The 18,963-nt window shown below is 41.0% G+C and overlaps 1 long non-coding RNA gene across 1 annotated transcript; it reads left to right on the forward strand.

Annotated features, from left to right (window-relative positions):
- The first annotated feature begins 241 nt into the window (after window positions 1-241).
- On the forward strand, window positions 242-18,434 carry LOC141279396 (uncharacterized). The gene is made up of 2 exons (XR_012333543.1): window positions 242-13,174; window positions 14,559-18,434. It is a non-coding gene; the product is annotated as an uncharacterized lncRNA (long non-coding RNA).
- The last annotated feature ends 529 nt before the right edge of the window (window positions 18,435-18,963 follow it).

Here is an 18,963-nt window from a genome sequence, read left to right on the forward strand (position 1 = left end):
TAGAAGAAAACACAGAGGTAAAATTTCATGACCTTGGATTTGGTCATGGATTCTTAGATAAGACACCACAAGTATGCACAACAAAAGAAAAAATAAATTTCTTAGCTCAGGCTCTCATAACAAAATGCCATGGACTGGGTGGTTTCAACAATAGAAATTTATTTCTCACAGTTCTGGAGGCTGGGAGTCTTAGATCACAGTGCCAGGAGAGAGAGAGGGAGGGAGGGAGGGAGGGAGGGAGGAAGGAAGGAAGGAAGGAAGGAAGGAAGGGAGGAAGGAAGGAAGGAAGGAAGGGAGGAAGAAAACTCTCTGGTGTTTCTCCTTACAAGGACATTAATCTCACCATGAGGGCCCTTCTCTCATGACCTCATCTAGATCTAATTATCTCCTAAAGACCCCATCTCCTAATACTATCATATTAAGGGTTAGGGCTTCAACATATAAATTTTCTGAGAGGCGGTAGGGGTGACAAAAAAATCAGTCCATATCAATAGATAAATTAGACTTCATAAAAATTTGAAAAGTTTTGTGCATCAAAGGACACTATCAAAAGAAGGAAAAGACAACTTATTGAATGGAAGAAATGTTTGCATATCATATTATCTGCTAAAGGACTTGTATCTAGAATATATAAAGAACACATAAACTCAATAATAAAAACAAAAATAACCCACTCAGTCTAAATACACATTTTCTCCAAAAAAGATATACAAGTGGTCAATAAGCACATGAAAAGATGTTTGACATTTTTGGTCATCAGGAAAATGCAAATCAAAACTACAGTGAGATATACCACTTCACATTCACTAAGATGTTTTTAATGATAAAAGATGGATATTAACAAGTATTAGTGAGGACAGGAGGAAATTGGAATCCTCATATACTGCTGGTGGGAACGTAAAATGATGCAGACACTTTGGAAAACATTCTGGTAATTCCTCAAAAGATGAAACATAGAGCTTCTGTATAACCCAGAAATTCTATTCCTAGAGAATTGCAAATATGTGTTCATACAAAACTTGTACGTGAATGTTCCTAGCAGCATTATTCATAATAGTTAAAAGGTGGAAACAATCCAAATGTCTATTAACTGATGAATGGATAAATAAATGTTTTAGATCCAATGGAATATTATTCAGCCATGAAAAATAATGCCCGTACTCCACTGCCCAATACTCCAAGAGGGGAGATGGGCTGGAAATTGAATGAATAATTGATCATGCCTACATGATGAAGCCACCATAAAAATTTCAAAACTATGGGGTTTGGAGAGCTTCTGAGTTGGTAAACACATCTATATCCTGGGAGGGTAGTGCACCCTGACTGTACGGGGATAGACGCTCCTGTACCTGGCACCCTGCTGGATTTTGCCTTATCTGTCTCTTCCTTTGGCTGTTCATCTGTATCCTTTATCATCCCTTTTATTTTATGATAAACTGATAAATGTTGGTAAGTGTTTCCCTGAGTTCTGTGAGCTGTTCTAGCAAATAACTGAATCTAATAGTGGGGTGATGGTGGTCGTGGAACCTCCAATTTTCAGCCAAGTCAGACTGCAGTTGTGGATAACCTAGGGACCTACCGCTTGGTTTGGTGTCTGAGGTGGGGAGCAGTCTTATGGGACTGAGCCCTTACCTGTGGGGTCTGTGCTAACTTTGGTTAGTGTCAGACTGAACTGAATTGTAGAACACCTTGCTCGTATCACAGAGAATTGCTTGGTGTGGGGGGAAACCCCCAAGCATCTGGTATCAGAAGTTTTGTGAGTGTGGTAGTAGTGTGAGGGTAAAGGAGGGACAAAGGAATATGAGAGGTGTGGGTTTTTTCTTACTTGGATGAATTGTAGGGTATGGGAATTATATCCTGATAAAGCCGTTACAAGTAAAATTGTTTTCATTGTTTCCACTTAGAGATGTGAAGATAGGTAAGAGTGAACAAACATTTAATGAATCAAAATTCAGGTAATCGTTAACTTTTGAACAAGTGGCCCTTTCATATATTATATAGCCACACCTCTGAACAACCTTCTTATACCAAATTTGACTTTTCCATTTCAGTAGACAAATAACCATTTTATGTTACCTCAGAGTACTGCTGTCTGCCTCCTAATACTTTCATTTTAGCAGTGTTGCCATCTAAACATGGCAATGTTTGTATAACTACTTGAATATTTTATTGCGTATTTGCCCTTATTTATAAAAGTAGAGTGGAAAATGGAAAAGTAAAATGCTGATGTTAATGATTTTACAATTGAGACAAAGGAAGATATCATTTGGTATGCCAAAAACAGTAAATTTCATGCTTATTGAATTTAAACAAGTCTGACAACTGTTTCAATAAAGAGAACAACAAAATTTAAAACACATGTACAAAATGCTGTACATACATGTGCAAAGTTTGTTGCTAAAACGTAAGTTGTAGTGGAGAAAATGTGTGGATCTTTACAGTTAGATGTCGTGGAATCTTATTTTGATACACGTGATTTTTAAAAATAATTTAAAAAAAATCAATGATCCTTCCTCCTTCACACTAGACCTCTTGGCAGCCACACCTTGGTGTAGTGTTGGTGCAACATAGTGCAGATACCCAAAAAGTCAATCCCTGGGCTTTGAGGCTTAAAATATGTTCTGCAAACTCAAGGCAGAGATAAAACTTTTGTGATTAAAAGGTTTTGAACTTCAAAAGCTAGAGTCATCAATAACCCAGGGCATAAAATCATGTCTTAACCACAGACATATAAGAATAGGTGCTCAGTCAAAGGCAGCTTTTTCCAGTGCCTTTCTTTTTCTCCAAGACCAAATAAAAATTCCCTAGACTTGTAAGGTGAAGAAAGAGCAGTCGTGAGCTTAGAGGCTGGTGAATCCGGAAGGAATCCTGTGGGCCAGTCTCCAGAGTTTCCGTACCTCTTGAGGTGTAGGAGCAATGGAAAGACATGCACGTATGGCAGGCTGGCCAGAGACCCGGAGTGGTGTGGGAGAGGGTGAGTGCGTCCGACCCCCTCTGAGAGGGTACAAGGAGTAGTGGAGAGTCTAGAGTGGCTTTCCTTTGGGACATAGAGTTATAACCATGACTTCATGGTCTGGCAATTGGAAACCAGGTGGGAATAGGATGTCACAGTAAATACCAGCATGGAGAGACAATGACAGAGGACCAGGCAATATCTCTATCTATCCTATCCTTACTCCTTGGTACTCTCAGCCCTGGGAAAGGGAAGGAGTGTGTGTATGGGTGGGTGTTGGGCAAAGGTCAGGGGGTCCTGTTAAACTGACTGTGATTGCCCAGAATTGACAGAGAGAATGTTTTTGCCATCTGGCAGAAGAGGAACTCAAAAGACCTTGCCAAGAAAAAATAAAGTCATACTTTTCGTACAGGTGAGTTTGGAGCATTGGGTAAGCACCTATTCTAGAGGAACTGAGAATCAGCATCAGCTAACACATCCCAGAGGGAAGTTCACAGGCCACCAAGCTGTGGACCATGATTTAGCTTGTTGCAGTCTTCTTTATGAAGGGAGAAAGACGATCAATGCTACATTTTCTCTTTACAAATTTTTTCTTTAATTTTATTTAATTTTTTAAAATTAATTTTATGGCTGCTTTGGGTCTTCATTGCTGCACACGGGCTTTCTCTAGTTGTGGCGAGTGGGGGCTACTCTTTGTTGCATGGGATTCTCATTGTGGTGGCTTCTCTTGCTATGGAGCACGGGCTCTAGGTACGTGGGCTCAGTAGTTGTGGCTCGTGGGCTCTAGAGCACAGGCTCAGTAGTTGTGGTGCATGGGCTTAGTTGCTCTGCGGCATGTGGGATTTCCTGGACCAGAGATTGAACCCATGACCCCTGTATTGGCAGGTGGTTTCTTAACCACTGTGCCACCAGGGAAGTCCCTTCTCTTTACAAAATTTAAAAGAGCATTGAAAAGTCATTTTCATAGTTACACGATTTCTAACTCCATTATTTGCATGATTACTATTAGCAGATCTTTATATTCAACAATAAAATGAAATCTCCTTTCAAATAAACCAAATGAATAAGGATTTTTGAATTGCAAAGTTACAGCAGAAAATAAAATTTGAGGGAGTCCGCTGGTGGTCCAGTGGTTACAACCTGGCGCTTTAACTGACGGGGGCCTGGCTTCGATCCCTGATTGGGGAACTAAGACCCTGCAAGCCTCAGCCTGGCCAAAAAAATAAAGAAGAAGAAGGAAAATTAAATTTGATTGTCAGTATTTAAAGTATAATCTATTGTTAATAATTTTTTTTTTTTTTAATGCGGTACGCGGGCCTCTCACTGTTGTGGCCTCTCCCATTGTGGAGCACAGGCTCCGGACGCGCAGGCTCAGCGGCCACGGCTCACGGGCCCAGCCACTCCGCGGCATGTGGGATCTTCCCCGACCGGGGCACGAACCCGCGTCCCCTGCATCAGCAGGCGGATTCTCAACCACTGCGCCACCAGGGAAGCCCTATTGTTAATAATTTAAATATTCATGTATACAGTGTATAACATTCAGGTACAAAATCAAATTAAGCATTTATATCATATTTGAGACTTCATAATTTTATTAACTCTCTGAATTGTGCCCCTTCTCTCCCTCCTTTCCTTCCAGACATATAAAGCATGTAAGTACAAGGTTCAAGTTTCAGGCGTTCCACTCTCCAAAACATTTTTCAGGAAAGTATTTCCAGGAGAGGCAGGGATTATCTAAATAGAAAATAACTTTCCTATCCCATCCCAGAATATCTAAATAAAAATGATCAATTCACCAAAGTTTCCAAGAGTTTTCTATTTTTATCATGGCCTTTGGCCCATCCAGTTGCAGCATGAATTAGAAATGGATCAATTCCCTGGAGTCAGTTCATTTACTGCCTTGGGGCAAAGGCATGGAAGAGTAGAAATAGCATTGGATTTTGAGTTTAAATATCTGGGTTTGGTTTCAGTTCTTTGCCATCTTTGTGGTCTTCCTTTTTGTCTTTGTTTCTATATGTATACTTAAAAATATTTAAAAACTTTATTCAAACTATATATTTAAAAAATGTTATTAATTACAAAATACACATGCAAAAGTATAAAATCTACACCATTTAAAGAATATTGCTAAAATAAACACCTATGTATGCACTATCTACCTTAAAAATAGAACTTTACAAGTATCTTTAATGTGCTTATGAATCACCTGGGGATCATGTTAAAATGCAGATTCTGATTCAGTAGGTTTGGGGAAGAGCCTGAGATTAAGCATTTCTAACCAGCTCCCAGATGACACAGAAGGTGGTGGTCCACAAATTACATCTTGAGTAGCATGGCCTAAGAAGGCTCCTGTGTGCCTCTACCTAATTTCACCCCCTTTTTTCTCCCCAACAAGAGGTAAACACTATCCCGAATTTTGTGTCAATCACCCCATGCTTTAATTTAAATAGCTTTACCATCTATAAATGCATTTCTAAATATTATAATTGTTGAATTTTACCTGTTAAAAAAATTTTTTAACATCTTTATTGGAGTATAATTGCTTTACAATGGTGTGCTAGTTTCTGCTTTATAACAAAGTGAATCAGCTATACATATATCCCCATATCTCCTCCCTCTTCTTTTTATTGAATTTTTGAATTTTAATCAGTTTTGAATGAGGATAAAGAGTAACATGTTTTCTTACATCTTTAACAACACTATATCATCCTTTGCATGTGGTTGCAAACAATAGAAAATTACATAATAATCTGAAGCAGAAAGGGAATATATTGGAATGATATTAGAAGACTGGAGGACCAGGCTTGAAAACTTGACAGGTACCAAGTGAGTTCTGGAGGGCTACGCAGAAGATAACCAGGGAAGGTCACACAATGCTAACGGGTCGTATTGTGCTATCACTTGCTCAAGATTCAAAGTCCTACAAGATAATACCTGTTGGCCAAGCCTGTGTCATAGCTTTACCATCTGATTTTACTGGTATGAAAAGAGAAAGGAGACATATCTCCTTCAGTTCATACAGTAGGATATAAGTACTGCCTTCAAGCAAAAGGTCTCCAAATTAATACGAGTACAACTAAGAAGCTTGCCTAGAAGGTGAACGTCCAAGATGGCTAAATTATTTTACCACAAATCAAACCCCTCTATGACAGCTTTAAAAAAAACTGTCTTCCAGTTATATTTGGAAAATCATGTATGATCCAGTCATTAACCAAATTTATATGCACATTCTGTTAAGAGGGTCATTATAGGGAAATCTTGGGAATTGTAGATGAAGGGGTACTTCCCTTGACTTTTGAGACTAATATCATAAAAGCAAAAAAAAAAAATGCTCTTCTCCAAGATAGAACATTGGTCTAAGTGGACCATTTTTTGACATGTAATGGTGTTTTTAAAGTTTCATTAATTATTTATTCCACAGGCATCTATTTAGTTTTTATTTTTTAAACATCTTTATCGGAGTATAATTGCTTTACAAAGGTGTGTTAGTTTCTGCTTTATAACAAAGTGAATCAGCTATACATATACATATATCCCCATATCTCCTCCCTCTTGCATCTCCCTTCCACCCTCCCTATCCCACTGCTCTAGGTGGTCACAAAGCACTGACCTGATCTCCCTGTGCTATGCGGCTGCTTCCCACTAGCTACCTATTTTACATTTGGCTGTATGTATAAGTCCATGCCACTCTCTCACTACCTCCCAGCTTACCCCTTCCCCTCCCTGTGTCCTCAAGTCCATTCTCTACATTTGTGTCTTCATTACTCTCCTGCCCCTAGGTTCTTCATAACCATTTTTCTTTTTTTTAAGATTCCATATATATGTGTTAGCATACGGTATTTGTTTTTCTCTTTCTGACTTACTTCACTCTGTATGACAGACTCTAGGTCCATCCACCTCACTACAAATAATTCAATTTTGTTTCTTTTTATGGCTTAGTAATATTCCATTGTATATATTTGCCACATCTTCTTTATCCATTCATCTGTTGATGGACACTTAGGTTGCTTCCATGTCCTGGCTATTGTAAATAGTGCTGCAATGAACATTGTAGTACATGACTCTTTTTGAATTATGGTTTTTTCAGGGTATATGCCCAGTAGTGGGATTGCTGGGTCGTATGGTAGTTCTAGTTTTAGTTTTTTAAGGAACCTCCATACTGTTCTCCATAGTGGCTGTATCAATTTACATTCCCACCAACAGTGCAAAAGGGTTCCCTTTTCTCCACACCCTCTCCAGCATTTATTGTTTCTAGATTTTCTGATGATGGCCATTCTGAGAGGTGTTAGGTGATACCTCATTGTAGTTTTGATTTGCATTTCTCTAATGATTAGTGCTGTTGAGCATCCTTTCATATGTTTGTTGGCAATCTGTATATCTTCTTTGGAGAAATGTCTATTTAGGTCTTCTGCCCATTTTTGGATTGGGTTGTTTGTGTTTTTGATATTGAGCTGCATGAGCTGCTTGTAAATTTTGGAGATTAGTCCTTTGTCAGTTGCTTCATTTGCAAATATTTTCTCCCATTCTGAGGGTTGTCTTTTCATCTTGTTTGTAGTTTCCTTCGCTGTGCAAGAGCTTTTTAGTTTCATTAGGTCCCATTTGTTTATTTTTGTTTTTATTTCCATTTCTCTAGGAGCTGGGTCAAAAAGCATCTCGCTATGATTTATGTCATAGAGTGTTCTGCTATGTTTTCCTCTAAGAGTTTTATAGTGTCCGGTCTTACATTTATGTCTCGAATCCATTTTGAGTTTATTTTTGTGTATGGTGTTAGGGAGTGTTCTAATTTCATTCTTTTACATGTAGCTGTCCAGTTTTCCCAGCACCACTTATTGAAGAGGCTGTCTTTTCTCCATTGTATAGTCTTGCCTCCTTTATCGAAAATAAGGTGACCATATGTGTGTGGGTTTATCTCTGGGCTTTCTGTCCTATTCCATTGACCTATATTTCTGTTTTTGTGCTAGTACCATACTGTCTTGATTACTGTAGCTTTGTAGTATAGTCTGAAGTCCAGGAGCCTGATTCCTCCAGCTCCATTTTTCTTTCTCAAGATTGCTTTGGCTATTTGGGGTCTTTTGTGTTTCCATACAAATTGTGAAATTTCTTGTTCTAGTTCTGTAAAAAATGCCATTGGTAGTTGGATAAGGATTGCATTGAATACGTAGATTGCTTTGGGTAGTATAGTCATTTTCACAGTGTTGATTCTTCCAATCCAAGAACATGGTATATCTCTCCATCTGTTGGTATCATCTTTAATTTCTTTCATCAGTGTCTTATAGTTTTCTGCATACAGGTCTTTTGTCTCCTTAGGTAGGTTTATTCCTAGGTATTTTATTCTTTTTGTTGCCAAGGTAAATGGGAGTGTTTCCTTAATTTCCCTTTCAGATTTTTCAGCATTAGTGTGTAAGAATGCAAGAGATCTCTGTGCATTAATTTTGTATCCTGCTACTTCACCAAATTCATAGATTAGCTCTAGTAGTTTTCTGATCTTTTTGCTGAAAGATCAGCTGTTAACCTTATGGGAATTCCTTTGTATGTTATTTGTTATTTTCCCTTGCTGCTTTTACTATTTTTTCTTTGTATTTATTTTTTGATAGTTTGATTAATATGTGTTTTGGCGTGTTTCTCCTTGGATTTATCCTGTATGGGACTCTCTGCACTTCCTGGACTTGACTGAATATTTCCTTTCCCATATTAGGGAAGTTTTCAACTATAACCTAGTAGTTTTCTGGTAGCATCAACTATAATTCAACTATAATCTCTTCAAATATTTTCTCAGTCCCTTTCTTTTTCTCTTTTTCTTCTGGGACCCCTATAATTCGAATATTGGTGCATTTAATGTTGTCCCAGAGGTTTCTGAGACTGTCGTCAATTCTTTTCATTCTTTTTTCTTTATTCTGCTCTGTGGTAGTTATTTCCACATTTTATCTTCCAGGTCACTTATCCATTCTTCTGCCTCAGTTATTCTGCTATTGATTCCTTTAGAGAATTTTTTTTTTATAAATTTATTTATTTTGTTTATTTTTATTTTTGGTTGTGTTGAGTCTTCATTGTTGTGTGTGGGCTTTCTCTAGTTGCGGCAAGCAGGGGCTACTCTTCGTTGCGGTGCCCAGGCTTCTCATTGCGGTGGCTTCTCTTGTTGCAGAGCATGAGCTCTAGGTGTGCAGGCTTCTGTAGTTGTGGCACGTAGCTTCAGTAGTTGTTGTGCCTGGGCTCTAGAGTGCAGGCTCAGTAGTTGTGCCCCACGGGCTTAGTTGCTCCATGGCATGTGGGATCTTCCTGGACTATGGCTTGAACCCATGTCCCCTACATTGGCAGGTGGATCTTAACCACTGTGCCACCAGGGAAGCCCCCTTCTAGAGAATTTTTAATTTCATTTATTGTGTTGTTCATCATTGTTTGTTTGCCCTTAGTTCTTCTAGGTCCTTGTTAAATGTTTCTTGTATTTTCCCCATTCTATTTCCAAGATTTTGGATCATCTATACTCTGAATTCTTTTACGGGTAGACTGCCTATTTCCTCTTCATTTGTTAGGTCTGGTGGGTTTTTACCTTGCTCCTTCATCTGCTGTGTGTTTCTCCGTCTTCTCATTTTGCTTATCTTACTGTGTTTGGGGTCTCCTTTTCACAGGCTGCAGGTTCATAGTTCCCGTTGTTTTTGGTGTCTGCCCCCAGTGGCTAAGGTTGGTTCAGTGGGTTGTGTAGGCTTCCTGGTGGAGGGGACTGGTGCTGCGTTCTGGTGGATGAGGCTGGTCTTTGTCTTTCTGGTGTGCAGGACTGTGTCCAGTGGTGTGTTTTGGAGTGTCTATCACCTTATTATGATTTTAGGCAGCCTTTCTGCTAATGGGTGGGGCTGTGTCCCTGTCTTCCTAGTTGTTTGGCATAGGGTGTCCAGCACTGTAGCTTGCTGGTTGTTGAGTGGAGTTAGGTCTTAACGTTGAGATGTAGATCTCTGGGAGAGATTTCGCTGTTTGATATTATGTGGAGCCAGGTGGTCTCTGGTGGACCAATGTCCTGAACTCGGCTCTCCCACCTCAGAGGCACAGGCCTGACACTAGGCCGGAGCACCAAGACCCTGTCAGCCACACGACTTCAAGATATATTGTTGAGGTGATGTCAGCAACATGACAAGTATAGCAATTTCTAGCGCTTGTCCTCCCCCAGAAACATCAATTTGAACAACTATCTGAGGCCAAAAATACCTTCATAAAAGCCAAGGATTCCAGGTAAGGTATTATAGAACCTCAGTGTGAGCTGGCTCTGCAACTGGGGTTCAGTGGCTCCAGAAACAGGAAGCTCCTGGCAGGCTCCCTCTAACCCAGGATCCTCACACATCCTAGCGTCAGCCCGCTTTTGTTACCAACCAGGGTCCTTGGACTCTGTAATTGATAGAAATTGATGACAGGCCAGATGAGAAATTCAGGCAAGGCTTTACTGGGACTCCTACTGTATCATGAGGGAGTGAAACCAAGTAGCAGGTGCCCTTGCTCACCCCCTGAGAGGGGCTGTTTAAAATTTAAAAAAAATTTTTCATACAGTTTTAAAGTTTACTTTCCATTTACGGTTTTTACAAAGTATTGGCTATATTCCTTGTGTTGTACAATACATCCTTGAGCCTATTTTACACCCAATAGTTTGTACCTCTGACTCCCCCACCTTACAGTACCCCTTGCTCTCCTACCCCAACTGGGAACCATCAGTTTTTTCTCTATATCTGTGAGTCTGCTACTTTTTTTTATATTCACTATTTTGTAGTAGTTTTTAGATTCCACATATAAGTGATATCATACAGTATTTGTTTTTCTCTGCCTGACTTATTTCACCTAGCATAAAGTCCTTCAAGTCCATCCATGCTGCTACAAGGGGCAAAATTTCCTTCTTTTTTATGGCTGAGTAGTATTCCATTGTATATACATACCACCCCTTCTTTATCCATTCATCTGTGATGGTACAATTGTTTCCATACCTAGGCAATTGTAAATAATGCTGCTATGAATACTGGATGCATGTATCTTTCTGAATTAGTGTTTTTGTTTCTTTTGGATATACACCCGAGAGTAGAACTGCTTGATCATTACCTTACCTCTTTTTGAACTTTATACAAATGGAATAATACTGTGTACATTCTTCTGTTGCTTCCTTATTTCACTCAACCTTATGTTTTAGAGGCATGTTCATCGGGATGCATAGACCTGTAGTTCATTTATTTTTGCTACTGTTTAGTTTCTGAATTGTATAATATGCTCTATTTTATTCATCCCTTCCTACTGATGACAGATGCTTGTCTTGCTTCCACTTTTTTTGCTATGAGAAACAGTCCTGATATAAGCACTTCTGGTACATGTTTTATAATGAAAATGTGCAAGAATTTCTCTTGATTATATGCCTACTCATAGAATTGCTGAATCATACTGTCTACACATGTTCAACTTTTTAATTTGATGCCAAATTGTTCTCAAAAGTGGTCAGTCCAGTTTACACAGAGCCATCACAGATCCTGATTTTGTAGGTCTGGGGTGCGTCCCAGATTCTACAATTCTCAAAAGCTCTCAGGTGACGACAGTGCCACTGGTCCAAGGACAACAAGAATGCAAATGCCCATCCATTCATTTACTGAGCGTATTTATCAAGTGCCTGTAATATGTCAGGCATTGTTCTAGACATTGAGGATACAAGAGTGAATGAGACAGGACACTGATTTGCCACTCCTCAGATTGAAAGTATAAATATTTGTTCAACATTTATATAGTCGAGGTGGATAGCAACTGATAGTCAATTTAAAATTGTACAGTACAGCCATATCATATGCACATTTAACTTGTATTATTTTGTTTTCTGACTTTCATGTTTAGAAAATGCATTCCTTTTTGTAGCTACTTATTCTCTCTTCAGGAAGGTAGATGTTTGTGTGTACCAGCTCTTGGGTGATACATTACAGGGTTTAAGCTTAGATGAGATCACTCTTAGTAAATACTACTGTGTTGTGCATTATTTAGTTTTACAATTCAAGGGAACTATGACCTGCAGCTTCAGGCAACTGTCAACTAACAGGTCTCAGAGTTAGTTTTACTGCTTGTAGTGGCACCATGAACTTAGTCTGAGATTCAAAAAATACTCAACAGAGGTAGTTTAGCACAGGCAAAGGATGTTTAAAAATTTCCACCCAAAGAAACACTCCGCCTCAATTATGCAGAAACGTGAGTTAAGCAGCATCTTATTTCAGGTTTAATCTGGTGATGTTTTAGAACTCCATACAGATGATGGTGTAATTACCTGCCCAATTGGCCAGTGACAGAGGCAAAACTATGTGTTTATGAAATCTCATTTAGTTTTCCTATGTCTGGATTAAAAAGGAGGCTACTTTTCCCAGTCTCCTTTGCAGTTATGTTGAAGCCAGATGAGTAGCTTCAGGCTAATGCTGTGGGGGTTGAAGGGATGTGAGGCAACCTCAGGCCAGGTAATTAAAAGCACTCTATATGGGGCTTCCCTTGTGGTGCAGTGGTTAAGAGTCCACCTGCCAATGCAGGAGACACAGGTTCAAGCCCTGATCCGGGAAGATCCCACATGCCGTGGAGCAACTAAGCCCGTGCACCGCAACTACTGAGCCTGCGCTCTAAAGCCCCCTAACCACAACTACTGAGCCCACGTGCCACAACTACTGAAAGTCATGCTCCTAGATCCCGTGCTCCACAACAAGAGAAGCCATCACAGTGAGAAGTCTGCGCACCGCAACGAAGACAAAATGCAGCCAAAAATAAATAAGTAAATGGGTAAATAAGTGTTTACAAAATTTTTTAAAAAAAGCACTCTACATGACCTTCCCCCAGCATTAAAGTCTTGGAGGGCACTCCAAGGTTGAGATGGTGGCATTGTCAGATGAAAGGGGTTCAAATACTGATGGCTGGATAAAGTTGCCCTGGAGAGTCACCTGATCTGTCTCAAGTTTAGCAAAGGTAAAAGCTTTTGTGGTGTTAACTTACTGACATTGTGGGGTTTATTTGTAGCGTAAGCTATCTGACCAATACATGTTCTGACTATTAATCTAGGTAGGGCCTACCACACTGTGCTGTACCTAATTGCCTCATATATATTTTTACAGGTGAGTGAATTAGATTAATTTCTACCAAGTCTCTTCACCATAATTTTCCAGTCCTGACGTCAATTCCAGGCATGCACTAAAAGCTTGGTTTATTAGTTAAAGGAATGTGGAGAATCGGAGGAATTTAGTAAGTATATACTTTCTGAAAGGAGACAAAAGTAAGAAATTTTCACACTTAGCTTGCTGGACAGCAATTTTTAAATTATTCATTTTTAGAATAAAGTATCAAATTGAACATGCTCATTACAAAAGTTTAGTAAAATTTTTGAGAAAAATAGAAAAACATTTTTCCTCCGTGCTACCACTGTAATATAACCATCATTTACATTTTTGTGTGTTCTTCCCGGGTTTTTTGCCACTCGTTTTTATCACATTGCTACAGTCACACTCTAGATGTTCTGACCTGCTGTTTTCCGTGTTATGATGTGGTCTTCATAAGCATTACATTTAGTGGTTACATCATAATGTATTTAGGGGGTGGATTTTTTAATCCTTTTCTTTCTTTGAACATTTAGGGTTCTTCTAACTTTTTGTTTTCAAAACTGATGCAGTGATAAGCCTGTTTGCATAGTAAGATTTTCTACATTTACAATAATATCCTTAATATAGATCTGAGAAAAGCCTTTTTAATAATCCAAAAATCTGAGTGAGGCTGATGCAGGCCAGGTTAAGACTTAGCCTTAGTTTAAGAGCATGCCTTCCAAGCCCAGCATTCAACCTTGAATTAGGTCATGTCCAGCTTTGTGTGATTCTCTAAAGCACATATACTCATCATATTACATGTATATTTAAAGATGTCCAAGCCAAATATAATTTTTTTTGAATGTGTCTCCTAAAGCACAGTGTCTTATATAATGCTGTAGCTGCCTAAATAACACACACACACACACACACACACACACACTCACACACACACACCCCTCTTGAGAACTATGAGTCATGTACATGACTTCTGGCTAGGAAACAGTTGTATAAGGAAACTGTCATCCTATGATAGAAAAAGGAAAACATTAATATTCATTGTGGACCAGAGACTCATGGACATTTGCATTTGGGCAAAATTAAACCCCTAAACCAAGAAAGTTAGAAAAGGAAGAGTGAATATGAAAAATACATGGGTCACCTGGGTGGAGAAACTGGAATGCAGGGCAGAAAGTTGACCTTGCAGGTTAAACTTCAAGGCTGAATCATGTGATAGGATTCTGCCACACCACCGGGACCCTGACTTTCAGTATTGCATACCTTGGCCTATGTTTATAGATACAGGCACAAGAGAATGAGGAAGTAACCTCACATCTATTGATTCTCTACTGTGTTCCAGACATTCAGAGGTTTTACATTTACATCAGAAGGATGACAGCCCCTTTCCCTAGACACACACACACACACACACACACAAGGTCGTATTCAGCATTGGGTTTAGGCTGAGCTCCTTGATCCTGCCTCCCAGTAAATGAGGTTTCTTGCCCTCCTCCCCAACTTTCCCTTTCTCCCTTCTTGCCTTGGTCCAGACAGACTGTGTTCCTTCCTAACCTACAACTCTCATCCCAACTCCCAGAGGGCCATTTTATTCCTTCAGAGGGACATCTATCAATAATTCTCAACTGTGGGGCTTCCCTGGTGGCTCAGTGGTTGAGAATCTGCCTGCCAATGCAGAGGACACGGGTTCGAGCCCTGGTCCGGGAAGATCCCACATGCCGCGGAGCAACTAGGCCCGTGAGCCACAACTACTGAGCCTGTGCGTCCGGAGCCTGTGCTCCTCAACAAGAGAGGCCGCGATACTGAGAGGCCCGTGCACCGCGATGAAGAGTGGCCCCCGCTTGCCGCAACTAGAGAAAGCCCTCGCACAGAAACGAAGACCCAAAACAGCAAAAATAAATTAATTAATTAATAAACTCCTACCCCCAACATCTTAAAAAAAATAAAATAAAATAAAAAATTCTCAACTGTGGTGACCTTGACCAACAGCCTTGCAGATGTAGCCTGAGGTTCTCAGCTAGTGACGTACCTCCAGATTTCCTGCATAAACCTGCAAAGCCATCCCTCAGCACTGCTAGCCAGCCTTCCCTCGCCCAGCTGAATACTCCTTCTGTGCACTGCTGTAATCGGGCAGTTGAGTTTGACCCCCACGGATAGATTTAGAATTCTTTAGCAGGGCTTTGTCCATGTTTCCAAGTCTTTCTTTCCCTGACTGGATTGTTTTGTTTCCCTTTCACACTGTAACTTCTGGAAGCAGAGGCTGTTCTAAGTTTTTTTTTTTTTTTTTTGGCCACACCATGTGGCATGCGGGATCTTAGTTCCCCGACCAGAAATCAAACCCGTGCCCTCTGCATTGGGAGCCTGGAGTCTTAACCACTGGACCACTAGGTAAGTCCCTGTTCTAAGTTTTGTATCAAGTGAAGAGCAAATATTTGAACAATTACTGTTACCCAAAAGTATTTGACAGTTGAGGTTGTTCAACAGTATTTAAACGACATCTGTTCAAAACAGCATAAAGCATAGCCTTGGCCATTTAGGATCTTGAAATGTTGTTGAGACAAACTCGCTCCCGTGACACAGGAGTGAAGTTGCGTGGTGCCCACTCTGCAGTGGGAACCATTCGAGTGACCTGTGAGGGCTTCAGAAAGAGGAGGGACGGGGCTGGACATTGAAAAATGAGGAAGGTGGGGCTCGATGGAAGAGACGGGGGCGCGCAACAGCCTGGAAGTGGGAATTAATCTCCTCGGTAAACGTTTACTGGGCAAAATTGCATTGGAAAGAGTCAGGAGACCTGGTAGAGTTACTCAACCCCTTTGAGCTTCAGTTTCCTCAGTTTCTGTGAGGACTGGAAGACAAGGTGTGTCAGTGTACCTAGCACACTTCTGGAAACAGGGTAGACACTTGATGCCCATTAACTTTCATCCCACCACAAGTTAGATTATGAACACATAGTGGGTGGGGAGCTGGAAGAGATTACCTGGGACCCCTGAATGCAGTGGGGTCTCAGGAAGTGCTGAAAGGCTGACAGAGTAGGGGATGGGGTGGGTGCAGATTTGGGGGGACAGGAAGGAGAAGAGAACAGGCAAACTCAGCTCTCTGAACCAGCTCTGATGGATGCAACTCAGTAGGATTTCTGATAGGCAACTATCAACCTTAATGGTGAACCCCCATTGGGGACTCAAGATTCCCACCAGGCCCGTGGCGTGATGCTGAGAGTCCCTTTCATTCCAGCCTGTGTCTTTCAGGTTCTCCTCCTAGAGCTGTTTCTGAGGTGGCCACACATCCAGGTCCAATGACAAGGCACACAGCTCAGGCAAACGAGACAATGGCACTCGGGACTGAAGCTGTGGCTGCATCCCGGTCCTGCCAGAGTTTATAAGGCTATAGCCCCATGCCCTCATGGACACACCCAGGTCCATATCCCCTCCTGGGTTCCTGGAAGCTTCAGGCCTCAGGGAAGAAGAGAGCATGCCCTGCAGATTTTGGTCACTTGCTTTGGTCTTGAGGCAGAGGGAGATTAGGGTCTCCTTGAGGAGTCGGAGCTTATGGTCCCATCTTGCCAGCAGGAAGACTCAGCAGGAGCAAGTAAGAGCCCTTCTGTCTCCTCCCTGGATTCTGGATAAAAAGAAGTCGTCTTGCCCCATTGGGAGCTTGCAGGAACCTGGAGGACAGTCTACCCAGCTGTTCTGACTAAAGGACCCAGGGGAGCCTCTGCTGGATGCTGAGGACCTATTCTGGGCTCTTGTACTGGTTGAAAGAGTTGGTGACATGAGCTCCATGGAGTGTGAGTCTAGGGCTAGAGCAGGCTGGAGCTAGGTTCCTTTTCTTGTTGTTTCTGGGTCCCAGCCGTGGTGGAGCACAGAGGGGAGTTGGGGGCACAGGGGCAGACATTCTGGGACCTGACCCTCTCTAGGAAGCTCTCCTGGCTTCAGCCACCAGGGAATCATCTGAGGAGGTGCTGCTGGCCTTGTTAATGGAATGAGTAGTTTATTTATATTAGCAAGTAAAAAAATTATATTTTCAGAAATGAAGCTAACTTCTAAGCATAGGAAATGCCAATGGGCAAAAGGAAGAGCAAAGGGAATCGTTAACCAGGAACAAAACACCCACTGGTCATCTCCCAGTTGTGGCTTTTTCCCTCCTTTTTGTCTCTCTGACTGTGCTTTGGGGGTGGGGACACGGCTTCCTCCCCTAACCATTGGTCTCCTGACACTGCTCCCCTGAGACTGTCCCTTGCTGGGCTCAGCTGAGGCTACTGGAATGGGGTTGGTTGTGGTTCTGGAATCATGAAGAGAATTACAGAGCGTCTAGCCCAGTGTGCTCTCAGCTGAGGTGTGATGCTCTGAGTCAGGATGAGATTACCCAATGGAAAGAGCAAGAACATGCTTAGGGCACCAGCAAAGTCTAGGCATTAACATTAAAAAAAAGGGACATAGGGACTTCCCTGGTGGTGCAGTGGTTAAGAATCTGCCTGCCAATGCAGGGGACACGGGTTGGATCCCTGGTCCGGGAAGATCCCACATGCTGCGGAGCAACTAAACCCATGCACCACAACTACTGAACCTGTGCTCTAGAGCCTGTGAGCCACAACTACTGAGCCCAAGTGCCACAGCTACTGAAGTCCGTGTGCCTAGAGCCTGTGCTCCACAACAAGAGAAGCCACCGCAATGAGAAGCCCATGCACCGCAATGAAGAGTAGCCCCCGCTCGCCACAACTAGAGAAAGCCCATGTGCAGCAACGAAGACCCAACACAGCCAAAAATAAACAAAGAAAGAAAGAAAGAAAAAAGGGGACATATCTGGACATTTAAAAAGAGTACCAGGAAATAATAGGACATTGGCATTAAAAAAAAAAATCATCTGGGTGGGTTCATGGGGAAAAATATAAAGGATACTTTGGAGTATTGACAAGATATGAACATGAAGGTTCATTAACTAATAGTACTATATAACTGTGAAATGTCCCCGTTCTGATAGCTTTACTGGCTCTGTAGGAGAGTGACTTATTCTTAGGAACTGTTCACTGTTTAGTGATAAATGGTTTGGAAAAAATTTATATATATTGTTACATGAATATTTTATATATTTATTATGTACATATACATATAATTGGGCAAAATATAAATGGTGACTATAAAAGCCACATAGAGTTCCTGTATTATTCTTGCAACTTTAAAAATTATATTAAAATACATTATAAATATAAAATAAATTATATTAAAAGGTAAGAAAATCTGGGTGGGAGGAGTAGTGATGTTAGAGATGCTATGAACTGTTAATTGTTGAAGGTGAATGGTAGGTAAACGGGTGTTAATTTATCATACTCTCTGCTTTGTACATGTTTGAACCTTTCAAGAATATTTTTATTTTTTAAATTGAAATATATTTGACATATAACATTTGGTAAATTTAAGGTGTACAACGTCAGTTTGATACATTTATATATTGTAATATATTGCCATTGTAGTGATAATTAGCACTCTATCATGTCATGTAATTATCCTTTCTTTTTTTTTTTTTTCCGCGGTATGTGGGCCTCTTACTGTTGTGGCCTCTCTCGTTGTGGAGCACAGGCTCCGGACACGCAGGCCCAGCGGCCATGGCTCACAGGCCTAGCCGCTCCGTGGCATCTTCCCGGACCGGGGCCCGAACCCACGTCCCCTGCATCAGCAGGCGGACTCTCAACCACTGCGCCACCAGGGAAGCCCTATCATTTCTTTTTAGTGGTTGGAATAATTAAGATCTAGTCTCTTAGCAAGGTTGATGGTTATAATACAGTACTGTTGTCTGTATTCACTACATTGTGCATTAGTAGATCTCTAGGACTTAGTTACTATTTCATGCAAGTTTGTACCCTTAACAGCTCTCCTATCCTCCCGTTCTCCAGCCCCCCATAACCACCATTTTACTCTGTGTTTATGAATTTGACTTTTTTAG

This window comes from Tursiops truncatus, chromosome 8 (genome assembly GCF_011762595.2).
Source record: "Tursiops truncatus isolate mTurTru1 chromosome 8, mTurTru1.mat.Y, whole genome shotgun sequence".
Taxonomy (NCBI): domain Eukaryota; kingdom Metazoa; phylum Chordata; class Mammalia; order Artiodactyla; family Delphinidae; genus Tursiops; species Tursiops truncatus.